Below are 23,843 nucleotides of genomic sequence, written 5' to 3'. Positions count from 1 at the left end.
ATAGATCTAGTTACCTGTGGATTGACAGACATTCAGAGGTAATGCTCGGGTCTAATGGACACAGTAATGTTTTCCCAAAAGACTAGCTCTGTTTCTTAATAAATAGCATTTGAGAAAAAAGATATAAAGAAAGAGAAGGGTTTTTTTTCTTTCACACAGGCAAATACTTCTTGAAATGGAATTGTAATTTTAACATAAACCACTGAAGTCGACAATGAAAGCATAATAATGCTCTCTCCTGTCTGCCTGCTTAATTCATTCTGCTCTTATAGAGGTTTTCTTCTCATTCTTGAAATATAAGAAATCTGAATAAAGGATTGAAGTAATGCTAACTCATCTGGATTTAAGCAGATTGTCACTCTGCTTAGATTTTGTACATATTTTTAAATTAAAATAGATTACATTGGAGATTACCGGATTGATAGATTACAAGGAATTCATCGTTCTTAAACCTCTTGAACCTGTAGATGGGTAGGTAATTCGTAAAAGGAAAAGTAAGGAAATAAGGAAAAGGAAATAATTTACCTCATAATGTACCTAATAATGCCAATTTTATACCAAGTGTGATTGTCCAGAACAGGTAATACATGAATGTTTTTATTACTTTTATGGCAGTAATGTAATAAAGCCCATACTTCTCTAAGAAATATCTTAACATAATTGAAATAATAAGAAAGAAATTTAAAGGAGTTTTAATGTTGGAGGATGGAGTAAAAAATGTAGGGTAGGGACAAAACCTTTGGTAAATCCAGGCAATCATAAGTAATATAAGATTTTCTGTTTGAAGGATCCCATTGTCTGTTGTGTTTTTCTTAAACAACAGTCTATGATAGGCCTTAAGAAAGAAATAAAATTGCCTACTTATTGATAGCAATTAGAAGGCCAATGCAGAGAGTGTTGAACTAAGCAGACGTGGTTACGATGCTCAGTGACCCTATGGAGAGAGAGGGGAGGCCTCTGGACTTACAGGGCTGCATTCGAGGAGGAGATGAGCAGCAGGTGAGGACCAGGTCAGGGTTGACTGGAGGAAGGCAGTTACTGCACTCATCTTCAGAAACAGTTGGAAAGAAAAGGTGATCCAGCAAATTACAGAGAGGTCCATCTCACTTTGGTCCCTGGGAAAATGATGGAGTGAGCACATCTGTGGACTTGCAGAGGTGATGGGGGAACAGTCAGGAGGTGCCTGAGGAGAGCTGGGCTAAAAATGCTTCTAGAAACAGCAGGGGCAGTTGTCTGGTGGCACAGGTTAGTCCCTTGCTGGTGCCCAAGGGGTGGTTTGGAGGGAAAAGCAGGTGACAGGAAGGTGGAGAGAAGCAACAAGTTGTGTAGGTATTGTCTCAGTCCAGTCCACTCCGTGAGGAGAAATACCTTGCAAGGTACAGCCAGTGAGGTACTTCTTATGTGCTTTTTGATATTTTTTTTTAATTGCTTCTAAAATGGGTATGCTTGATTCAGCTGTAATTTTCGAGACTTTCTCTGTGGGTAGTGAAGCCAGTGTATTAGTCACCTCAAAAGATTTTTAAAAAAGCCTTCAAAATTTTGTAGAGTGGGGATTTTGTTTCTGTGTTATTATTATAATGACACACTTAAAAACAATTGGAGTGATTTTTAAGAACCCTGTGGAGCTGCGAGGGAGGAGGGATGGCTACAGCAAGTCTGCTTCAAGGGGAAGGGAAGCTAGTCCATGTGGGAAACAAGCTGCCATGAGCGGCAGGGCTGTATTTCAGATGGGAATGGAAAAGTGTTGGGCAGATGCACTTCCGCAAGACTTGTCTGAAGTTGGGGTGGTAAGAGATTGCTCAAGAGATGAGAATAGCCCTTTGCCTTTGGGATAGCCAATATATACTTTTACCATATGGTAAATGTCTCTAATTGCATTTTTCATCTGCTTTTCTTAAAGTGTTTAGAGAAAAGAAAAAACAATAGGATTTTGGGTATCTCTGGCCCTCTGTGAGCAGAAGCCATGAGACTGCAGATAGCATAGCAGCAAACTAGCGTAATAACTTCTGTCAAGAGAGAAAACATATTGCAGGGGCAGACAGATTTGTGGCTCCCGAGTAGTTTCATTGCACCTCCTTTCATATTTCTTGGGGTAAAAAGCAGTACATGGACACTTACATTTAACTGGCTATGTAATAGTGCAGGAAGTATATGACTTTTCTGTATTGGTTCAAACTCATCTATTATGTCCTGTAGGGTTTCTTTTCTTGTTTGTTTTCTGCTCTTGGTATGGTGACTGATGTATCTGGCCTTGTTTTAAGTGAGGGGTTGAGCTAGATGTTCTCCAGGGGCCTTTTCCCACCTAAATTATTTAATGATTCTTCACACCATTTGATGGTCACTCAGGTTTCAAAACCTACAGAAGGAGTCCTGCTATATTGAATTCCTAGCTGGGTTGTGATAGGCTGGTGCAACACAGAAAACTTTCTTTGGAGCAAGGAAGGTGTGAACAGGTTGTAGAATTATGACAATAACCCAACAAGCTCAAAAAGTAAGATTGCTATGGTCATTGTGTGTCCCAGTGGAAGAGACTGAGATAGCTATGAAAGCATGGGGAAATTATCTAAATCGAAATGGCTGACTCATAGGCAACGTACAAACACATCACAGTTAATCAAAATATAGCTCATTATTTAAATAAACCAATTTACAGTACAACTGATGTAAAGATAAAATACATTTGTGTTTATGAAGTACTGAGGTCCTACATGTGTCAAATAATGAGATGGGTAGGAAAAATGACCACAGTAAAAAAACTGTTATCGTAACTATGTTGAAAGAATATATATACTCCTATTTCATCTACAAGAACAAAATTGTTTTTACAAGCCCCCAGCAACTTCATGGTCCTAGCCAACTGTGAGATTTTTTGCTGTCCTAATCTGGGATGCTTTTATATTATTTTAATATTTCCTTTGCCTTTTATGAAACTCTTTCTGTTCTGGAATGCCTATTCCAAAATAGCAAATCCCAAATTCTCATTCCTCTGTTTTTGACCTGAGAGAAAAATCTCCTTAGGAAATATATAATCTATTCTTTACAGAGTGAAAGAGTAGAAGAAGTTATTTGCCTGGTGGACAGCTGCATTTTACTGACCACCAGTAAAAATGAATTTGGGAAACTATTTTAACTGTTACTGCATATTTTATAAGATTATCTTTTTTTAAAAAAAAATTGATTCAATTTTATACAAGGTGCATATATCCGTCAGCACTGCTTAGATTTTCTCCACATCATTTTTTACAATGTTCTTACAATTTGTCTGTTTTAATGTTAATAGCATACCTATTAAGTCAGTCTCCTGGCAAAGTGTTGATGATGATAGTTTGCCCCTACAAAATTGTTAATAGGTTTCACTTAGAATACATATGGCCAATTTTAAGTCTCCTGTTGCAAGGTCATGCTCATCTCTGATTTTTGCCTGCAATTTGGAGGTACAATTAATGGGGAAGAAAGTTTTACCTAATCAGTGAAAGATGCAAAGCACAGAATTTAGAAATCTACCTGCAAATCTCAGAGAGTTACACATGGAAATTTATCTTTTATGTACCTAAGTGGTTATGCCCATTAAATTACTGATGTCAGTATAAAGATTATTAAAAGATGTGTTTCAAAGTAGCAGTGAATCTGCTCGTGTTTCATCCTGATGCTTAGAAAGTCCTGAATACCATGATGTTAACTTGGAGTTTTTATTTATATGTGTGTATAAATATATAAGAAAAATTATATAAATGTAAAATAAAAGAAAATATATTTTAATATGTAGATAACGAGAGAGGTGTTTCACGTATTTCGAGTCTTTTGTATCTCTCATGATTTGTAATAAAAGAACCCGTAGAGTCTCCTGGAGTGCCTTGAAACATGTTAAAATTTGTTGACATATCTGCTACATATTCCCAGATCAGTGACAGCTGAATTTTTATAACTCAGCATAGAAAAGGAGGGATAATGGGTTCCAAACCTAACAGCTTTTTAAAGAAACACCCTGTGCCCCCTACTAGTAAAAATATGTGCTGTGGTTCATTATGGCAGGAAGAAAACTGAGAACATCTAGAAAATAAATCATCTTTTTCCTTCAGTGCCTTCACGTGTCACTAAGAACAGGAATACTATTTATGTAAGGCTAACAGGTATTGCACACTTTTTGATTTTTTTTTTAGGTAATTTAAGCAGTAGAAGCTGCTCACTTGTTCTGTAGCAGCAGAAGCTGCTAGCTTGTTCTATAAAGCTAGCTTATAGAACAATGCATGTCAAATAAGATTTTATAATATACTTTCCAAAAAGGAGTGACGGTTTTTATACTTTTTGATAAAGAAATTGTGTGTTTCAAAAGAAGCATTGCATTGTGACATATAAAATACCTGAACATTATTTCAACACCATTTCTTGATGCAGACATGGCATCTGGTTGAAAAGGAAAAAAAAAAGGCTGTTGAATGCAGGGTACACAAAGTTGAGTCCACACCCTACTGTTATTGCTGTGTTTTTGCAGTTTCATGTTAGTGCACTAACCTAACCTGTCTTATTTTTTGCTTTCTCCTCCCAAATATGTGGTTGCCCTTGCTTATCCCCAAATGTCATTTATGATCACTAACATCTATAAAAAGTTGAAGGAGGCTGTAGTTCCACAGGGTAAGGTCTGAGATAGTTGTTGTTGATGAGAATGCCATTAAAAGAAAGTGGCAGAAAAATGGGAATCCAGGAAATCTGAAGAGATAACGGGACTGACACATCATGGGGTTTTGTCCCTCCCCAAATTGTAATTAATGACTATACTAAAAAAAAATTGCAGTTTTTATCTGTAGTATCATTACAGTCTGCAGCTCGGCCACAGAGAAAAGCAGTCTCTTCCCTGAGGAGTTTGGATGTTGTTTCTTAGTTTAAATGAAATGCTCATGATTGTATGGATGATTGAAAGTTGGTCACCTCTAGCAAAGGTTTATTTATTAGAGATCCAGCCCATCCTAATTCATCTATCTTTATGTGTGATAAAGGGAAGTCATGGACCACTCTGTTGTTACTGCTCTTCCTCTGGTATAGAAGATAATTCTGACAATAGCTGTCTCGTGCACAAGGGCATTATTAAATTTATTCTCTTAAGACATATTTCTGATTTCACATCTGCAAAATTAGATTAGATATATCTCTGTGGAAACTGGAGTAGTTATGTCTTCCCAAAACCATCTTCATGAATTAGGAATCGATTCCATAAGGTATCTGATGCACAAAAAAAGTGCTAATTGTTACTGTATTGATGCACATACAGACATAATTTTCCTTTTTTTCCTAACTGAAAAAAAATCTAGTGAAATTTTAATATATAACTGGGGTGTTGGCTAATCTAATTTTTAATGGGTGGATAATGTCATCCTCTACTAAGTAAGAAAGTAAGCAACCGAACATTTTATATGTAAATAAATTACACAAGCTTTAAGTCCCACCATTATGTCAAACCATTTTATATGTCTAAAAGGCACGGATAAATAATATACAGCCTAGAATATTGAATAAGAATGAAAGAAACCCAATATATCTTTCTCTATTAAAGGCCGGTCTCCCTTCTTCCTTCACCTTCATGTAATAGTTTTTCCATCGGTAAACCACAGTGATGATACTTACAACCTTTGTCAAAAAAAAAAAAAAATCAGACCTGTGGATGAAAGCATCATAAGAGTAAGCTGTTATTGTGCTGGCGGTAGTATTATAGTTCACTTAAGAGTAGAACTCATTTTCAATAAGATGAGAAATGAATCTAACCGTCAACCTCATTTCAGGTTTTGAGAGCATCAGTAGTCATAAAAGCCATACTTTCAGCTACTGTTCAGGTTCACCATGTTGCTAGTTAGCCAAAAATACAGAAATCTTTGATTGTTGTGCTATTATTAACTGGAGTTTAAGGACTGGAAAGGTCCAGTGGAAAAAAAGGTATATAATTATCTTGCTGGAAGACTGCTTTAATTAAATTTTCCCAACTGAGACCTGTCCCCATTTTTTAAGTGAAGCATACACTATAATCAGTTACATTAACATTCAATTTGCTTCCTTGCAGATGACCATGAAAGTGAGTGCATTTCAGTTAAGCTGTGCTTCACGTGGGACAGTTCTTCCTGAAATCAGTAAAGCCATGAATTCTTCACTTTCCCAGACCTGTTTAGATGTCAGCTGATACAGCAAATGGGGAAAAAAAGATATTGTGCATTGTAGATGTTTGTCAATACCCACTTGGGAGCATACATAAAATTACATTTTTAGGCTCTTTTAATTGGTTATCCAGTGAAGTGCTACAGTACCAGAATACCAGAGTGTACATACAGAGAGCAGCTTCAGTGAATCCTGCTTACTGGTACTTTATGTTTTTACTCATTTGATGAAACCCCATAGAGAAAGAGAGGGGCACTCGAGTCACTCTGAAACTTTATGAACTCAAGATCTCTGTGAGCAGCAAAGTGTTTATACTGAGGAATCAAGAAGTGACACCCTCTATACTGTGCAAGGCCTGGCAGTCATACCTGGGCTGCTAGCTTTACTCTTATCTGTTTTCACATATGACTAACATTTTTAAGGTGGAAAGATAAGACCAAGACAAGATAGTGAAGAGTGAAACACATGCACCTCTACAAGTATGTATTTTTGCATTGAATTTTTTGCACATTTACAGTCTCCTAGAAGCATCTGAAAGTCACAGTACCTAGAAGTAATAGGGGATCAATGAAGTAAGTGCAGAAATAATTCTGCGTGTTTCTTGGTGATACTGCTATCAGGTGGGTTTGCAGTTCCTCAGCTATTAGGTGAATGTTCCAGGATAGCTCCAAAAAAGAGCATTTTTCAGAACTCAAGTCTGAAGATATGCCAAACCATTGTGAATACCATTCTGAGAGAAAAAGTTGCAAACTTTCAGCCACCTGTGTCTTGGAAAAAGGCATTCTTCCCGATCCTATTAGAAGAGATAGCATACAAAAAATTGTCAAAACAGACACAAAATGCTCTCAAGAATAAGAAACAGTCCACTACTATGATCACTTTTATGTGCTACAGCATATCTTATATCATGGATAAAAAGTTAGATTCCTAATATTCCAGGTGATGGGTTAGAAATCAGCCCAAGCACTTCAGGTTGATGTTTACAAGGCAGATCTTTGACAATCCATTTTACTGGTGTTCCTGAGTATGACACAGTATATTCCCACTAAAGATAAAGATAAGGGGTTTGGAGGAGGAATATCATCATGCACATACCAATTAATTATTCTGCTACACAGTCCTTGTGCAACTAAGCAAATTGTTTCATCTTTGTGTTTCACTGTCCCATTGGCAAATTAGAAATAATGAGAATTACTTGGAATCCTTAACTTGCAAGGATCTACAATAAGAAAGGAAGCTCCACAGTCTTCCCACGTACTCAATGAAAAGAAGGTGTTTTTACAAATAATTCACTTGGAATCTCTCTTTGTATGTTGAATTTTCAGACTAAATTAATGATGGTTTATTTCAGTGAATCCAGGCCCTGGAAATAACTAGATACTATGCAGAAACACCTTCTAGTGTTGATTGTGATACATCTTTCAGGACTTAAGAATGGTTACTTGTTGATAGTTTTGGAGATCTAGCTAGTGGACCTGTGTTGGTGGACATGCCATTTTGTAAACATAGCAAAGAATTGTTGTGAACCCAGGAAAGAAATGGAAAATTGAGTTCACACTTACTGTTTCCAAACTACCGGGATATGGCCTTAGTCAAATAAACTCATCCAAAATTTTCTACTCTAAACATCCATTGGTATAGTAGGAACATCTTTGCCCCAAATTACACTCATCTGAGAGAAGTGCATAGATTTTACTATTCACCAAAGCTAAGCTGGTAGATTTAAACCCGTATTTTAAAATCCTGTGGAAGTCACAACTTCAAGAAAACAAAGAATCATTCTGCAAAACAGCCTGTAAATTATTTGGTTGTACGTAAGGATATGCACTGTATGGATGCTCTCAGCCTCCAGCGTCAGTTGAACCCCACCCTTGCACTGGTAGTCGTGATTCTGTGTAGCAGCTCATGCATCCATACAGTGTTTGTGCTAAGGGAGTTTTGGATGCGCTTTGCCTAATTGAGATCAGAGCCTGGATTTGCCTAAAGAAAAAGCTTGTAATGCAATTGCTATTAAAGTACAGTTCTTGTTCAACCATCAATCTTTATCCATTTTGAAGGACACCTTATGGATATAAATTATGAGGTCTGTCAAGGGAAGGTTCATAGATAAATGGGATCAGTCACCGGAATATTACTTCCTACAGGACTGACTGCTGAGTAACAATAAATTGTGGGGACTAAGGAAGTTTATGAAAGCCAGATCAACTCAGTTGCCTCACTCCTGAATCGACAGCAGCATATGCAAAAGCCAAGGTTATGGTGTCACATAGCAGGTTCAACAATGTCATTTTGACAATTACAATATACTTGCAGATTGACAATGTGATAAAATACAGCACTAGTATAAAACTGATGGGCTTTAGAACTTTAGATTTTTTTTCAGGTGTTCTGTAGCTGCATCAAAAATAACACATTAAAAAAAACCCACCCCTCAAATTAAATAAACATCTTTTCTACCTTGATAGCATCTAATGTCTCTATGGTGAGAACCCCCTGCTTTGACAGCTCCATCATTTGTGTGATCTCTTGCCTTAAATTCTCATGTTGTAAAGAGTGTGCCAGAACTATTCTGTATTTTTATTTTCTGAAATGCTTGATAAATCTGCTTTGAAATGCACAATATAAGAAATAAGCAACATCTCAATATTTTTTTCATAGTTGTCATCTCTACTAATGACCATTATGTTTGATTTTTCCCAGTCCCATTTTAAAATCTTGGAAAACATATTTGTATCGTCTTTTACCTGTGAGCTGTGTGCTTGTATGTGTATCTGCTGTTATATGGGTAATAGTTCTGAATGATGAAAGAAACAAGACCCTTAATGCATGACTCTTCCCATACTCACAGAAAGAGCCTGATATAGTTTCCTTGGATACTATCCAGCATGTATCTCAGACAGCGTTTTTATTTTCAGATTTTTTTTTTTTTTTTTTTTTTTTTCAGGAGCATGTGATATATCCTATTATTTGTTAAGAATAATTGGGTGGGTGGGTGGGTGTTCTCTGAATTTCTGGCATCTACTATGCAGAAAGATTGAGGTGTATCTTCAGTCTCACGAGGATTAAATACTTTTATATCAGTAATTATCTCAGCATCTCACTAAAAGGTCATAGATTTTATTTTCCCTAAATATGGCTAGACTAAGTTAACCTGGATCATAATGCCAAGGAAAAAGTGCAGTATTTATGGAATCAGTTCCATCCTTACATGTTTATCTAAGAATTTTGCTGACACAAAATTTATTTCTTTTTTTCTTCAGAAGCTTGGGCAAATCATCACCTACTAGATACATATCATTTACAAATGGAGGCTGCAGGAAGGCAAATTAAATAGAAGGAGAACAGAGCCTATTTAAAGGAAATTTCTATTTGTTAGATATAGTTCAATTCAGATTTCATGTATAATTTAAGTACAAGTTTGGCTCAATCTAATAGAGAAACAGCACTTTTTGTATTTATTTTGCAACCATTTCTAAAATGAAGAAATGCAATCCATCTATACAGACTTAGCTTTCTATTTCTGCTGATACTCAATGTAGCTGAGTATTCCCAAATGAGTGTCTTGGTTCTATGTTAGTTCTAGAAATCTCCATCATCATTTTCTTCCTGGCAGAAATTTTGTGCCTTATGTCAGGATGATTACCGTTCCTGTTGTCTTTCATTTCCATCATTTCTGTTACTTCTGTTGTTTGTGTTTTTGCATCAGACGGGCAGAATAGAATAGAATAGAGTAGAATAGGACTATATCACTTGAAAGGGACCTACAGTGGTCATCTAGTCCAATTAAGTGACCAATTCACGGCTGACCAAGTTAAAGCATGTTATTAAGGGCGTTGTCAAAATACCTCGTAAACACTGACAGGCCTGGGGTATCAACCACCTCTCTAGGAAGCCTGTTCCAGTGTTTGACCACCCTGTTCTTAAAGCGTAATACAAATGTGCTGACTTGCATAAATCTGGATTTTACCCATAATTCCTACCCCAAAAGGCAAGGCAAGGGTTTGTCCTCTAAAGCTTGATGCATAGAGGAAATGCTAACACAGAGGCAACGTTCTCATCAGAGATACCAGATGAGTAGGGGAAGGGAATTGAATATGTCCAGAAATATTTTACATGACTGTTGTTTGCGTATTTCTGTGGTTGATCTTTGATCTATTGATGTGGTTTGGGGCCAAAAGAACTGCAACACAAATCCTGTCAGTGGAAAACTGTGCAGAATTTCTGAATAAAGATAAATATTCAGTAAATAATCACCTAAATCAGAAGTCCAGCCAAAATTATTTTTATTTTTTCCTTACCTGCAGAAGTTGTATATTTTTCAATTCAGTAGTTTCATACTGAAAACAGTATTGATGAAATATTTTCAATCAGATTTTTTCCTTTAAAATCTGAAACATACTGATTATCTCTGCAAAAAGTGCATAAGCACGTGTATACGAGCACTCAGACAGACAGAAGACACATAGAGATGTATCTTCATTCCACTTCAAATTCCTTTTAAAAATTGCATCAGAATTAGGTAAATGAGCAGATACCGCTACTAGTTTTCCCATACCTTTCACAATCAGCTTTTCTAGTTTTTTCTTATTCAGTGTGGGCAGGCGTATGGAATTATGTCTCATACTTTTGTTTCAGGAAATATTGCTTCGTCTGTAGTAGTTCATAATAACCATTATTATGTTATTTTCTAAAGGGATACTTTCTTTTGCAAATACCAATTGTTTCTTGTTACAAATCTTCCTTACAAGATTCATGGATTTTGCTCGCTTTCTTTTCTCTCTCCTACTCTAGATGAGACATTTTGTCCCTGAACTGTGTCCTAATGCCATAAAAACAGGAAAATAAAAAATGTTCATGGCGAGCCCACAACATAATACATGTTTTCAAAATTACATTGGATCGCCCACCTCAAATGACTCAACCAGTGGGTAGCAGCAGAGTAATTTCAAGTGGCCATTTTCCAAATCAATGATTACTTACCACATTTCACTGTGGGCTGACTTTCTGCTTGTAAAAGGTATGTTTTAGAGCCCAGAGACAAAAAGATAACATCAGTCTCAATCTTGACTTAGAAGTGCTTTTGCATTCATATCATTAAGCCCTGAATGGCAGTACAGATATAACAAACTTTACTCTCTCCCTGGAAAATCTACCTGTTTGACAGGTTGAAGACCTGGAAGTGAAAAAAAACCACATCCTTGTGCATGGATATATATATATATATTTTTTGATAATGAGCCTAAAACAATGTGAAAATGGTAGAAAAAGTCAGAAACTCATTGAATCTACTCCAATTGTATATTTTGGGTATAAATATACGTTAATATATCTCAATATGCGTTGTCTTTTTCATCATTTATTTTGGCTGGCGGAAATTGTCCTTTTAAGAAGAGAATGGTAAATCTGGTAATAGACTTTGCTTGCAAAGGACATGTATTAGCACATGGCAGGCTTTTGTAAGAGTTTCCCGGGCCTCTAAATGTATAAAAACAGAGTTCCATTTAATACACGCATCTTTCAGGGGAACTAGTCCATTTTTAGGTGTATCAATATAATATGGAATAATCTCCCTGGAGCTGTAGAAGCCACTCCACTTTGAAGCCGTTAGTCATGGAAGTAAGTACACTGCTGCTATGACTAATGACAGGTTTCTAATTGTTTATAATAGATGATGTATTTATGTAGGAATTACTTCAAATGCAGCACCTCCTCGTATGGCCTCCCCAGGATGCTGCTCAAAGACTTCAGTAATTCTTAACATAAAAAAATTTCTTTTTGACAAAATATTTTTGGTGAGGAATATTAGCACAGCAGGGAATACAGCTGCCTGCTGTATTTTCACCAGGACTGAATTGTAGGGAGGCCACAATTTGGCTGTAAAATTAGAGCTGCATATACATATGGGTGCAATTATTACCTATCAGATGATGAGCTCTCTCATATGTGGGTGCAATTATGTAACTACATAGTAAAGTAATCTTAATTACAGCTGTGCACATGTACAGAAGCAAAAGTGTTAATTCCAGACTGACCTTTAAAAACAAAAAAGCCTTCCACTTTCATTCCGGTATTGAACTCACCTCTACTAGAGCCAAGTTCCACAAAAAATTACCTGTGATGAACTTTGATTTAAGGGCATTATCAAATTTGTGGGACTAAAGGATTTTTCAGGAAACATTTAAGTCTGTGATTCCACAGGTCCCTAAATTATCTGAAAAAAAAAGGAGTCTTAGAGTACTTTCCAGCCTGGTAACCAGGATGTTGTTTTCTTGGAGTCACAAGGCATTAACAGACACTTTTTTCAGCCTCAGAAAAGAGGAGAAATGGAGAGAAGCACATTCATAAGATTCAGTTTTAGGTATAGCTGTGTATGATACTGAAAGTGTGGAGAGAAATTTTAAGGTATCTTAAAGTATTAAACTGATATTAATCGTCTGTGCGTGATTGAAATATTTGTCCTTTTGTGAATCTCATAAGCCACAGGGAATGATTAGTCCTGTGTGTGATCTTTTCTTTTAACTGAATATTGAAATCCTTGAGTTGCTAGCACCTGCTCCTAGGATGACTTTAATGACTCTGTAATGTATCCTTCTCTGAACAACTTAAATATGATCTCATTTTTCACTTATTTTCTAATGTTGTTTTGACAGGTCACTATTAAGGCTGCCTGACACACCTGATGATAAGGTGATGATTCACTTGCTAATTAGTTTGCCAAATATTAATCATTTGTACTGAAATTTTATATTCCAGATGTCTATTTGGGGGCATTTTTTGTTGTATTTTTTTTAGTTCAGTTGAAATTATCTATTCATTTTTGACAATGAGGTAGAAAAGGTCTTCACTTATGATGTTATGAAAATATGGGGATCATTTGTTTGGGAAATTTAAAATCTTTAATGGGTTGGAGCAATTTACATTTTCCATGTGGTGTGCAGAGGTCTTTTGTTAGAGATGTTGCTCATGGAACCAGTGAGTTTAGGAAAATGGGAAGGTAGCCCAAAGCACTCCATGGGTGAAAGACATTGGAGGGGGATGATAATAGGTTAGAGGGGTTTCTGCTGAGGCACTGGGGCCGGCATTACCAGGAGTGGAAGGACATTCAGCCTGTGCTGTGAGCTATACTTTTGCCTTGTATAGGTAGCATTAGTCTTCCCTCTTTGGAGCACATGAATAGTGCTAGTTTTTGCTTAATGCATGTTTACAGTGTGGCTAGAGACTTACCTAATGCCCGCAGATGTCAGTGGAAATGCTTAGATCAAGCAGGACATGTGCAGTGGGCATGTATCAGTCCTATGTTTTTAAAGATGTCAATAATATTATATTGATGATGCAATATGTGCTTTTGCAAATACGACTTTTAGCTGACTTTTTGCAAAGAGCAAAAATCCCATAACATTAGAGAAGCTGTAAACTTATTTTAGTTGGAAGGCAATGTATGAATTAAGCAATGTTAATTAAAGAATAAGTATTAGCAGATTTTAACATTCCTAACATGCTTTGAGGACTGATTAATAAGGGTAATACTTAGCTGTCACAATGGAATAATTTTCAACATCATTACCTTGTCCCTTGAACAAGTCAAGCTTGAACCCCTGGGATTTGGCCACACTTTGTAAAACAAACATTGCCAAACACATCTGACTTTCTGAAGGACAAAACTTTTATAATAATCAAAGCATTTGAATGTGCTAAATTGAGAAGTGATGAAAACCAAAAGGAATGACTAGAGATGATCAGGATTAGAAGAACTGTTTGAAGGAGTTAATGAAATGTTCTTCAGTTCAGCCTAGGAAGATTACATAGAAACTAAAGTTAAGCCTAGATATATGATGGGAAGATTGACATGGCAGCACTGCAGTCGTAGCAGCCAGCAAATTAGATATTAGGTAAAGTCACTAGAGCTATTGATGAAGTTACTTATCAGATCTTTACATGGATTAAGGAATAAGAAAACAAGAATATAACATATAATATAAATAATAGCACATGTAATATAAACAAGATAACATAAAAATAGACATGCAGAGGGAGTTGCAAGGCAACTAGGAGACAATCTATGTGGTTTGATGCCATAAAATCATTACATGTGCATCCCACAGGCACCTTACTAGATGCACTGCTAGAACAAAATGAGAGCAGCAATTTCTACTTGCCTCCCCAAAGACATCAAAACCAAGAAAGTTTATATTTTCTGTAAAATAAGCTTGGTAAACTCATACAGAAACTTTATACAATAATATTCCCCGAGATCTGACCCCTAAGAGGGTTTAGCCTTGAAGACAAGCATCTTCAAGTTGGGCAGGGTGAAAGGAGGAGAAGCTGAGATTCTGCATAGCCTTTCAGGACTGAGGTGCTTTTACACATACTCAGGTGCAGAACGATGTGCAGGTCAGTATCTTTAATACTGAAGACTGAAGGTGGGGTGTGGTTCCTTTCACAGCCATCCCAGCAGACCTTACAGTTATGGACTTGACTCCCAAATATTGTATCTGATTTTTTTCTTTTTTTAACTGAATCCTAATGCATAACGGTTTTAACATTTAGATATCTAGCTCAGTTTCAACAGTGTCTGTGTACATGTTCGTGAAGACATTACCTATAAAACAGTCCTATGTTGTGACTTCATTTGATAGGTGCTCTTACAATCATGGTATCCTCAAAGCAGCAAAATAACTGCAAGAAAAAGCAGAGAGCTGCTTGGGCTCATGCAGATCAAAAGCATATGGACTGTCCATGGGAAGGACATAACATCGACTTTATTATAAACAGGCTGTTGACAGCTCTTCTGATATTACCAGTTTGCCTTGTTACAGTATAGGAAGACAAGGACCGCCTAGGCCACTACTGAAGCAAGGGTTGCTTTCTTTTTCAAGTGCAGGTGGTTAGTCTTGATTGATGGGATTAAGAGCCCCAGCTGAAAATGCATCAAGTGACTGCCTGAGATGTACCTAATTGCTATAAAGGCTGAAAGGGCCCTGTCCGAGAAAGTGAATTGCAGAAATTAAGTTGGCTCTTGTAGTGTAGGTACTTAGGAAGAACTGCTCTGAGTAGGAAAGTAATCTCTGATTTAGGAAGGGGATCTTCTGATTGACTAGAAAATATATAGATCTGTTCCATTTGGTGGTTTAGGCCTAAGAAAGGGGAAATGAGGTCTTGAAAAAATTCTTGGCTTTTATTTTTCTCTTTTCCTTTTTTTTCTTCTTCCCTTTTTTTAATGTTTGCTAAGCTAAGATCAGCTTTCTAAGGTCAGGTTTCACTAGCTTATAGGGCAGATCTTTTTTTTTTTTTTTTTATAAAGGCTTTGAAGTGAATCCTTTCAACCAGGATAGGCTCATCTTACCTCTGTTGGATATGCTGCATTCTTCTGCTTTATTCTTACTTATGTGGCTTTTCTGACGAGAGTAATTCCACAGATTAAATAAAACCAAAAAAAGTTGGTGTTTTACCACTGGTAGAAAGAGGGAGTTTGCAAAATAAGCTGGCAGGTGGGTAGAGAATACCAGAAAAAATGACTCACAAACTAACATTATAAATAAAGGTTTATGTAAATATTGTATAAAAGAGGAAAACAGAGTTATTGAAATAGTAGTCTAGTTTCAATTTCTTACATGAAAGTTATGTTAAAGAAACAGCTTGAATTCTTTCCTACTCACCCAGACTCCTGTATTTCACATTTAAATAGTTGGTAAAGTGACTTGCAAGCAAGTTATTGTCCATAATGAGACCCTCCTTGAAACCAAGGGAGAGAATGAGCTTTTGAGAATGCAGAGAACTAATAACCTCCTTTTTGAGGCTGAATCATCCTCAGTACAGTGTATCTTATCTCTGAAATTGTTAGAAGTGGTTAGTGTGGTTATCTAGCACTTTGAGATCTTGATTCTTGCAAACCAGTAGCTATGGCTATGTTCAGAATCAGCCATCAGGCTGCATGAGTGAAAGATCAATTGTCCTGAATGTGGCATTGACCCAAATGTTACAATGATGAAACTTTACAAAGGATTTTTTCTTTTTTTAATCATAGGAAAAGTTCTGCTACCTTAATTCTTATATAGTATGCTACCTGTCAACTGCTACATAAAAGAATACTTTTAAATATTTTTGTTGTTCTTTAACATTTCTGTGATTGAGCTGTCTGCCATTGGGTACTTACAAGCCTTCTAAGTCCTGCCTGCTCTCTCTACATAAGCATTGATGTATCTGCATAGTGTCTTATTTAAGCTTGTCTTGCTGCCTCAGCTGTATTAAAGCTGACCCATCTGTGTATCATAAAGTTCTCTTGTTTCAGATAATCACAACAGGCCTATTGCACCTCCTGTTGTAGAAACCTGCATCTGGGACTTGGTGACGTTATCCTAAAAATCACCCATCCCTGACAATTAAAAAGGGTGGCACAGCAATGACAAAATGAAGTAAAATTAAATGACCCTCAAGGCGTCACCCAGCAGTCTGCTAACTGGGCAGTCTCGAGAACAGAAAGGCTGAAAAACAGCCTGGCATCTTTCTGAAGCTATTTTAATGTCTCTGATTTATAGATCTGTTATTTTGTTTAGAGGATGAGAAAGAACAGCAAAGTAAACATGATGGAGAGGGCATCCACTTAAGGCTAAGGTCAATTACTCAAGGGAATAAATGTGCGTAATTGTACACCTGATAACTAACAGCATAAATAGACTGTTGATTTATATTGTGAGTCTTAAACTGCAACCCTTTTATCCAAACAATTATAATAATAGGAGGTTGATTATTTGTATTTGTTCCAAGTACTTGTGATGATCATCTTTGCAAAGATACAGGAGAAAAATAGACTAGTGTTCTCTTTGGCAGATATCCTTTCTCATTAGATCATAACTGCCATTGTGGATAAACCTTTTATAGGTTAGGGCAGACAAACACTTTAATTATGCTCGGGAAGATTTTAATTCCCAGATGCCTACATCAGAGAATCTTCTGGCATCTCAAGTCATTGAATAAAAAGCATCTATCTGTCTTGCTAGTTCAATGACTTTTCATTAGCAATGATGTTTTGCCTCTCTTTTCTGTTCTTAGCATAACTACCGTAATTAAGAGGCAATTTTTAAAATTCTGTGTTGGAACTCGTCTTGATTCAGAGTTTGCTGAGCTCTGGAAACTGATGTCTGTAAGGCAAATTGGAGGCCCAGTATCCATGTTTCAGGCCAAAATAGTCACTACTAAATGGTATCGACATCCCCAAGCAGCGCAAGTCCAATCCTGGAAATAGCTGCTTCAACAGACAGGGTTATTCTTTTGTTGCGTGTTTCATTTGTTGTGGGGGGTTTGGGGGGGTGAGAGCTTGGCAAGGGGGTGTTGGCAGAGAATAGGGATTGCATGAAACTAAAGCAGTTTTCAAAACTCAGCGCAGTCAGACATTTTTCCTCTTCCAGAGAAGATGCATATTTATTTCCTCCACCCAGACTTTTTAACTTCTCTTGGCTGCCTCTAAGTCTAAATCAAGGCCCAAATCTGAAAACTTTCATACATTTGAGTAACCTTATAGATATGCCACACAAAAACATGAAAACACAATTTAAGATTATAGATAATCACACTTTATAGTTAAACGTTGTCTAAATTAATTTTCTATTTCTGTTTCATTGTAAGTCTCTGTTATCCTTTGCAGATAAATACAGGCATACATTTCACTGTTCTATAATTTTCCTGTTATGCCACTGACTAGTCTGCCTGAATTTTGTGTACTGTTTCCCACACTCCTCTTTCCTGATTTTGGTTAATATGAGCTGTAATACTGAGTTGTGTACATAAAAGTCTCAGCCTGAGTTTTTCTGTTCTTCTCCAGAACTGAGGAACTTTGCAGTAGTTATTAGCTAAACCCATAACACAACAACAAATCCTATTTAAGCTTCATAAGATGGCTCAGATTTATCAAAAAACTGCTGTGACCCCAATAAATTCACTGTATCTGGATTTTTCAAGAAACTATAACTGTCTGTGAGAGAAAATTAGAGAAATAGGTGGCTAAACAATGCCATTTTAACCTGCTATTAATTCAAGTACAAAATTGTGCTTGTGACAGGGTAAGCCATGTTGAGTCCTGTTTATACACTTTGAAAATCAAAAGCCTTTTATATCCCATTGTTAAACATATGTTTTATATGTTCAGCAGATATGTATTCTAATACAAGCAAGAGGTTATAATTTCTGAAGAGACTGTGGATGTTATTTTAATAGCAGATTAGCACATTAATACATGTTAAAATCCCTTGCTCCAGCAGACTGTGCTCCGTTATAAAGGTAAAATACATTTTCAGGGGTCTCCTTTAACTCAGTTTCGTATGAACTACCTCAACCTCTGCCGTGCCCATGATACCTTAACTTCCTAGGTGTGAGAGCATCCCCTCGTTCACTACAGCACTGGATTATGTCTAGTGATGAAGGACTGAGGACAGCTCCAGAGTGGTGCTAGCCAGAGGGTAAACATAAACAGCTTTATTACAAATTCAGAAACAGCTGTTAATGTCCCCCACACCCTAAGGAAAGGGAATTACTTGCATACCTTGTACTTTTTTCCATATGATCCCTTAATACAAGAGTAAAAGATCTTGTAATTTCTCAGTATCAGAAGCATTACTAAATGAAACTTCATATCCACTTCTTGTCTCGCAGCCACGGCTGACACATCGTGTGGCTTTGGCAAAGCCCAGCGTATTTCTCACTCACCCTGTTCATCCCTCATGAAGAATCTGGCACATGCCAGAGGCACAGCTCAAAGCCTGTGGTTGCAGGGTGAAGGCAGGTCAAAGAGTTGAAGTACAGTAATGCAAACTAACAGGCTGCTAGATCTGCCTGCTAAAAATCCTTACCCAGAACACAGAGGTAAGGAAGGGTTGCAGCTTGCAGCCTGTGAATGGGAGAGTGTTAACCTAACACTTTGTAAGTCACTGAAGATGGAAAACATCTGTCTCTCATTCCTTCTGAGGGTGTCTCCAGGGACATGCGAGTCAGCCTCTCTCAGCTGAATGATTCCTAAGCCCATGCTCACCCTGCTGAAGAAGTATTTTGGGAAAAAAGTAAGGAACATGTTGCTCAGTCACAAGAGCAAAATCAAGGAAAGGATCTCTGCTGTGTAGTTCACTGACACACTAGATCTGGTTTCAGGGAGGCTAAACATTGACAACGAAGAATAAGAGAGAGAGAACTGGGCCTGGTTTTCCAGGCTAAACATTGACAACGAAGAATAAGAGAGAGAGAACTGGGCCTGGTTTTCCTATATTTTATACACAAGCAACATACTTTTAATGTTAAAATGGAGGTGGATGAATAGGATATAGACCACAAAAGTGTTACTTACCATTCTGGTGGATTACCTTAGAGTAAGAAGTTGGTTCTGTAATCAAAGTACTAGTTGTAGTTAAAGCCAGCACTGAATTGAAAAATCTCTTCAGATTTCTAGTTGTGCCATAGTTTTTTTCAGCAAGAAGAAAAAACGTGTCTTTTGAAGAAGACTCTGAGATGAAGTGAATGGAGTCAATTTATTTCAGCTGAGTCAGAATCACAGAGTTAATCTCAGTATCTGATTTTAGAAGAAATTCTTCTTTTTTACCCTCTCCATAGTGTTTTATATTATGAAATATTTGGATAGAAATTCTCAGGCTGACTGTGTACACAATATTTGAGGTAATATTATAAATTATTATTTCTTTTTTGAAGCCACTAGGCAATGAATAAAACAGAGATGTACCATGTTCTGCTTTGAAATCAGAAGTTTGCTCAGTAGTGAAAAAGATGGGTTTAAAGGGTCTCACTTAAAGGCGCCTTAAAAGGGTCTCATGTCTAAATCAACATTCTTGATGGGATGAATAAAAATAGCTGGACATTTATCTTAGAACAGCTATAATTCAGTTATAGCTTCAGAGCTGTTATTTCACGTCATTCTAGGCTGCCTTGAGTATCTCACTCAAAATTAATAATGTGTACAATACTATCAGCATAGAAGAATGGATTTAGAAAAAAAAAAAAGTGAGTTGAAATTCAGTTTTTCTCCAAAAAATAGTAATGCTATTGATGTTTTCTTTGGGAAGGAAAAAATTAATTAGATCTATTTTCAAGGTAGAGTCGTTCATTACTTGTCTCATACCTTTATAGCACTTCTGGTTTTCCTGAGTGCATTAGGAAGCTGGAGTATAGAAATGTAGATGTACTGTGAAGATTGGAAGATAATTTTGCCCTTAGCTTGATGCTGCTGACCCATTCTTCAAACAGAGTCCACTGTTAAAATCTCTTATTTATGCAGTTAATACAGTTCAACATGATTATGTGATGTTGTTGACCTGAGTGCAGCCAATGGCTGTAACCAGGCTGAAAGAACTTGTATAAATATGTGGTGAGTAATGTGAAGCATGCCTTAAGCCTGTGCCTTCACAAATTCTATGAATTTTCAATGTGCTAAGTGTAGTACAATTTATTTGTTCACAGACCAAAGCATCAGAATATAAAGCTGTTGATATCCTTTGTTTGAAATAAGAAAGCACAGTCAAAACAAACAACTAGCGTTTTAACAGAAATGCACAGAAGAGCAGTCACATACAATCAAAGTCACCAGGGTTTTTACTTCTCACACGCAATTATACCACCCTCGCCTTACAGCGGCTTTTGCTACTTTCCGTATGTAGATGCAGTCAATGCTCTGCCTTTCACCCCATAAAGCTCTTTTGCTAGATGGGGTCAGGCGAAGAGAGAGCGTTGCTTACCTCTCTACTTCATTTTTTTAATATGTCAAGTGATGGTACTTTCCTCCTTTCTAGAATAATATTAAATCCTTGAATTAAAGGGTTTTTTTTAGGAATATCCTTCCTATCTTTTCATCACTATGTTTTTCTGTTCTTGCCACGATGTTGAGTATGTTCTCAAATACCTTGAAATCTCAGCATAATTTTAGAGTTCTGCCTCTCATGAGGGGATCTGTGGGATTCTTAGATATCTTCTGCTCTTTAAAAAGGGTTTAACAGGAAGAAGCAACTGAACTTGGACAGGAGCCAGGATTCCAGAGCAAGGACTAATAATCCTGATTTTACAGTTAAACTCTGTTTTTCCTTGATAAATTTGTGACCTTTATTCCCCAAAGAAATCGTTTTTGGCTTTGAGTGGTATTAGTAGCAGTAGTAGAAAACTGCACGAAGTTGGTGTTTTCAGTAGTTCTTCACATGGGCCAAATCTCTGTGTAACTATATCAGCATTTTTCTGAAAATATAATCTTTCCCATCTATAGCATATAGTTCTGTTCATTTTTCTCCACTCATTATTGCTAGTGAAAGAGAGAAAAGAGATAAAATAGTTTATTTCTTAGTAAGGCCAAGACATGTATAGTATGGCAAAACATTTCTACTGCAGGGACCAGAAAGTGCTTACATCCAGCAGAAAAGCAAACACATGGAGACACACTTTGAAGTACACCACCAAGAACAGAAGGAAGAGAGGAGTAACTAGGCTCTCGACAATTGCAGAAATTTCTGCTGACAATAGAGAGATTAAAATACTTTAGAGAGAAATCTGACTATAATTCATAGAAGGTGAGGAAGAGGTGAAATAAGGAAAAACAAAGATCAGGGAAGACTCTTTGCCTAGAGCTTTTGCCTTTGTAATGCTCACCAAAGTTCTGCCTGTATCTGCATATCTGTTTGTGCTCGTTTACCTTTTATTTTCCATCACTTGCAGTCAACCAGGTGATGTTCTGGTGATAAAAAGCTATGCTGTTTCACATCTGCTGGGGATCTGTCTCTTAAACAGTGAAGTGATTCAGTAATGTTAAAAATAAATGAAGATAATGTGTAATTTTTATGGCTATAACTTTAGTTTCCTTCAAAATGTTTTACATTTCTTACCTTTTTTTTTTTTTTTTTGGTTCTGTATTATTTCTCTTTTGACTTCCCCAGTAAGGAATAGAGATCACATGCTATAAGCAAAAGCAACTTGTGACCATCTCTTTGTGTTGATTTGATGATTTGGCTTTAATTCAGGCAATAAATAGCGTACCACAGACTGTAAATCACATAAGAAGAGCTCTAGATGAGAGCTATGACCAGCAACAGTGTCCTCACAGCTCTCATTTAAATCTACCATCTGAGAGATGTCTAGAACAACTGCTGTTAAAAAGCAGCACCACCTCCAGTAACAAAAGGAAATGAGCTGGTAGGCATATGCCCAGCTAACTTCAACATCATAAAAGGAATAATTATAAATCATTATTCACTAAATAGAAGGAAAGTTAAGCTTGCCATAATACCTTTCATCTATCTGAGTGTGTAGAATATAATGGATTCTGTGCTGAACAGAGCCTGAGAGGTACCCCAGGAAGCAGAGCAATAGCTTACAAAACAACTATGAAATCAATCTGTAACCTGGGGGGAGTTTAGATTTTTTTTCCCAATGTAATTGTATGTTACAGTAATACATACTATTCTAGAATAAGGCATAAATTCAGTTCACTTAATTTTAAATACTGTTTTTACAATTCTCCTCTGCTATCTTCTAATTATTTCAGGTGAGACTGTTGAAAAAATGAAAAACTCTTGGAAAAAGGTAAATGATTCAGTCTAGCCGAGCATGAATAACTAAACTGCAGACGACTGTAAACTGAGAATAAAAAAGATTTGGGAGAAATGTTTTTTTCCACTTGATGCCAGGAAATAGAAACCATAGTGGATGTTTCTGTTTTATTGCTATGCAGACTTTACCTGGTATCAGGAATAGGATTTACTGTGTTTGAATAGAGGGAAATCTTGTTGATACTGTATTGTCTTCTGAATTATTGTCACATCTGACTACAAAAGACAAAAAGGGACAGTGCAACCAGATTACAATTCCATCCAAGATTTCCTAGTCTGGGGGCTGTATACCTGGAGAGCCCTCAGGCAGCAGGCTGAAATGGGATTTAAAGCTGTGAAGAGTCAAAGGGATGCAAATTGCTTATAGGAGGCTCAGACATAGGCAAACTATTTGAAGCTTATCTGCTCAGTAAGCTCCAGGGAACTCTTCTTACTCTCCACCTTTGTAAATGTCCATTTTGAAGTGCATCCATCAGGAGTGGAGACCCTCCTCTTGCCATTGCCAAGGGAAAGCAGCAAAATTCCCCTGAAGAATTGTGTAACTTCTGTATTCATGTACCTGCTTCACATCATCTTTCAAACTATCTGAAATAACTTTTCCAGGCTTTTCCTCAATCTGAAAGAAAAGGATTCCCGTTTACTAGTGTAATTTGGGAGCTTTGCAGGTTGATGTGCTTTTTTCTTAAGTTTTAAATAACTTTTATATCAAATAAGCTTATTATTAATATTAAGAAACAAGCAAAGAATTAGTTGGAAAAAAGATATTTCCATTTTCATCCAATTCTTAGCAACTCCAGTGCTTCTTGGGCCATTTTTAAATCAGAGAGAAAGGGACAGGAAAACAGAAGGATCATGGTAGGTTTTCACAGTTACATTTGACCTAATCGTTTGTCCCTAGAGTGACTCTCCTGCCACAGAAGCTTTTCTCCGCGTGTTTGCCCGCTGAAGGCCTCACTCTGTGATCAGCCCCACAGCCAGATCTGTCTTTTCTATCTCCCACTGTCATGGGTGCAAAACCTCTTATCCCCTTTAATTTGTGCCCCAGGTCTATCTCTCTTTTCCATAAGCCATCTCCCTCTACTCCAGACCTCCCTTCAGGCAATATCATTACCATTCAGA

The sequence above is a fragment of the Strix uralensis genome, chromosome 6, assembly GCF_047716275.1.
Source record: "Strix uralensis isolate ZFMK-TIS-50842 chromosome 6, bStrUra1, whole genome shotgun sequence".
Taxonomy (NCBI): Eukaryota; Metazoa; Chordata; class Aves; order Strigiformes; family Strigidae; genus Strix; species Strix uralensis.
The sequence above is the reverse complement of the archived record's forward strand: the minus strand, read 5'-3'. Positions refer to the sequence as shown.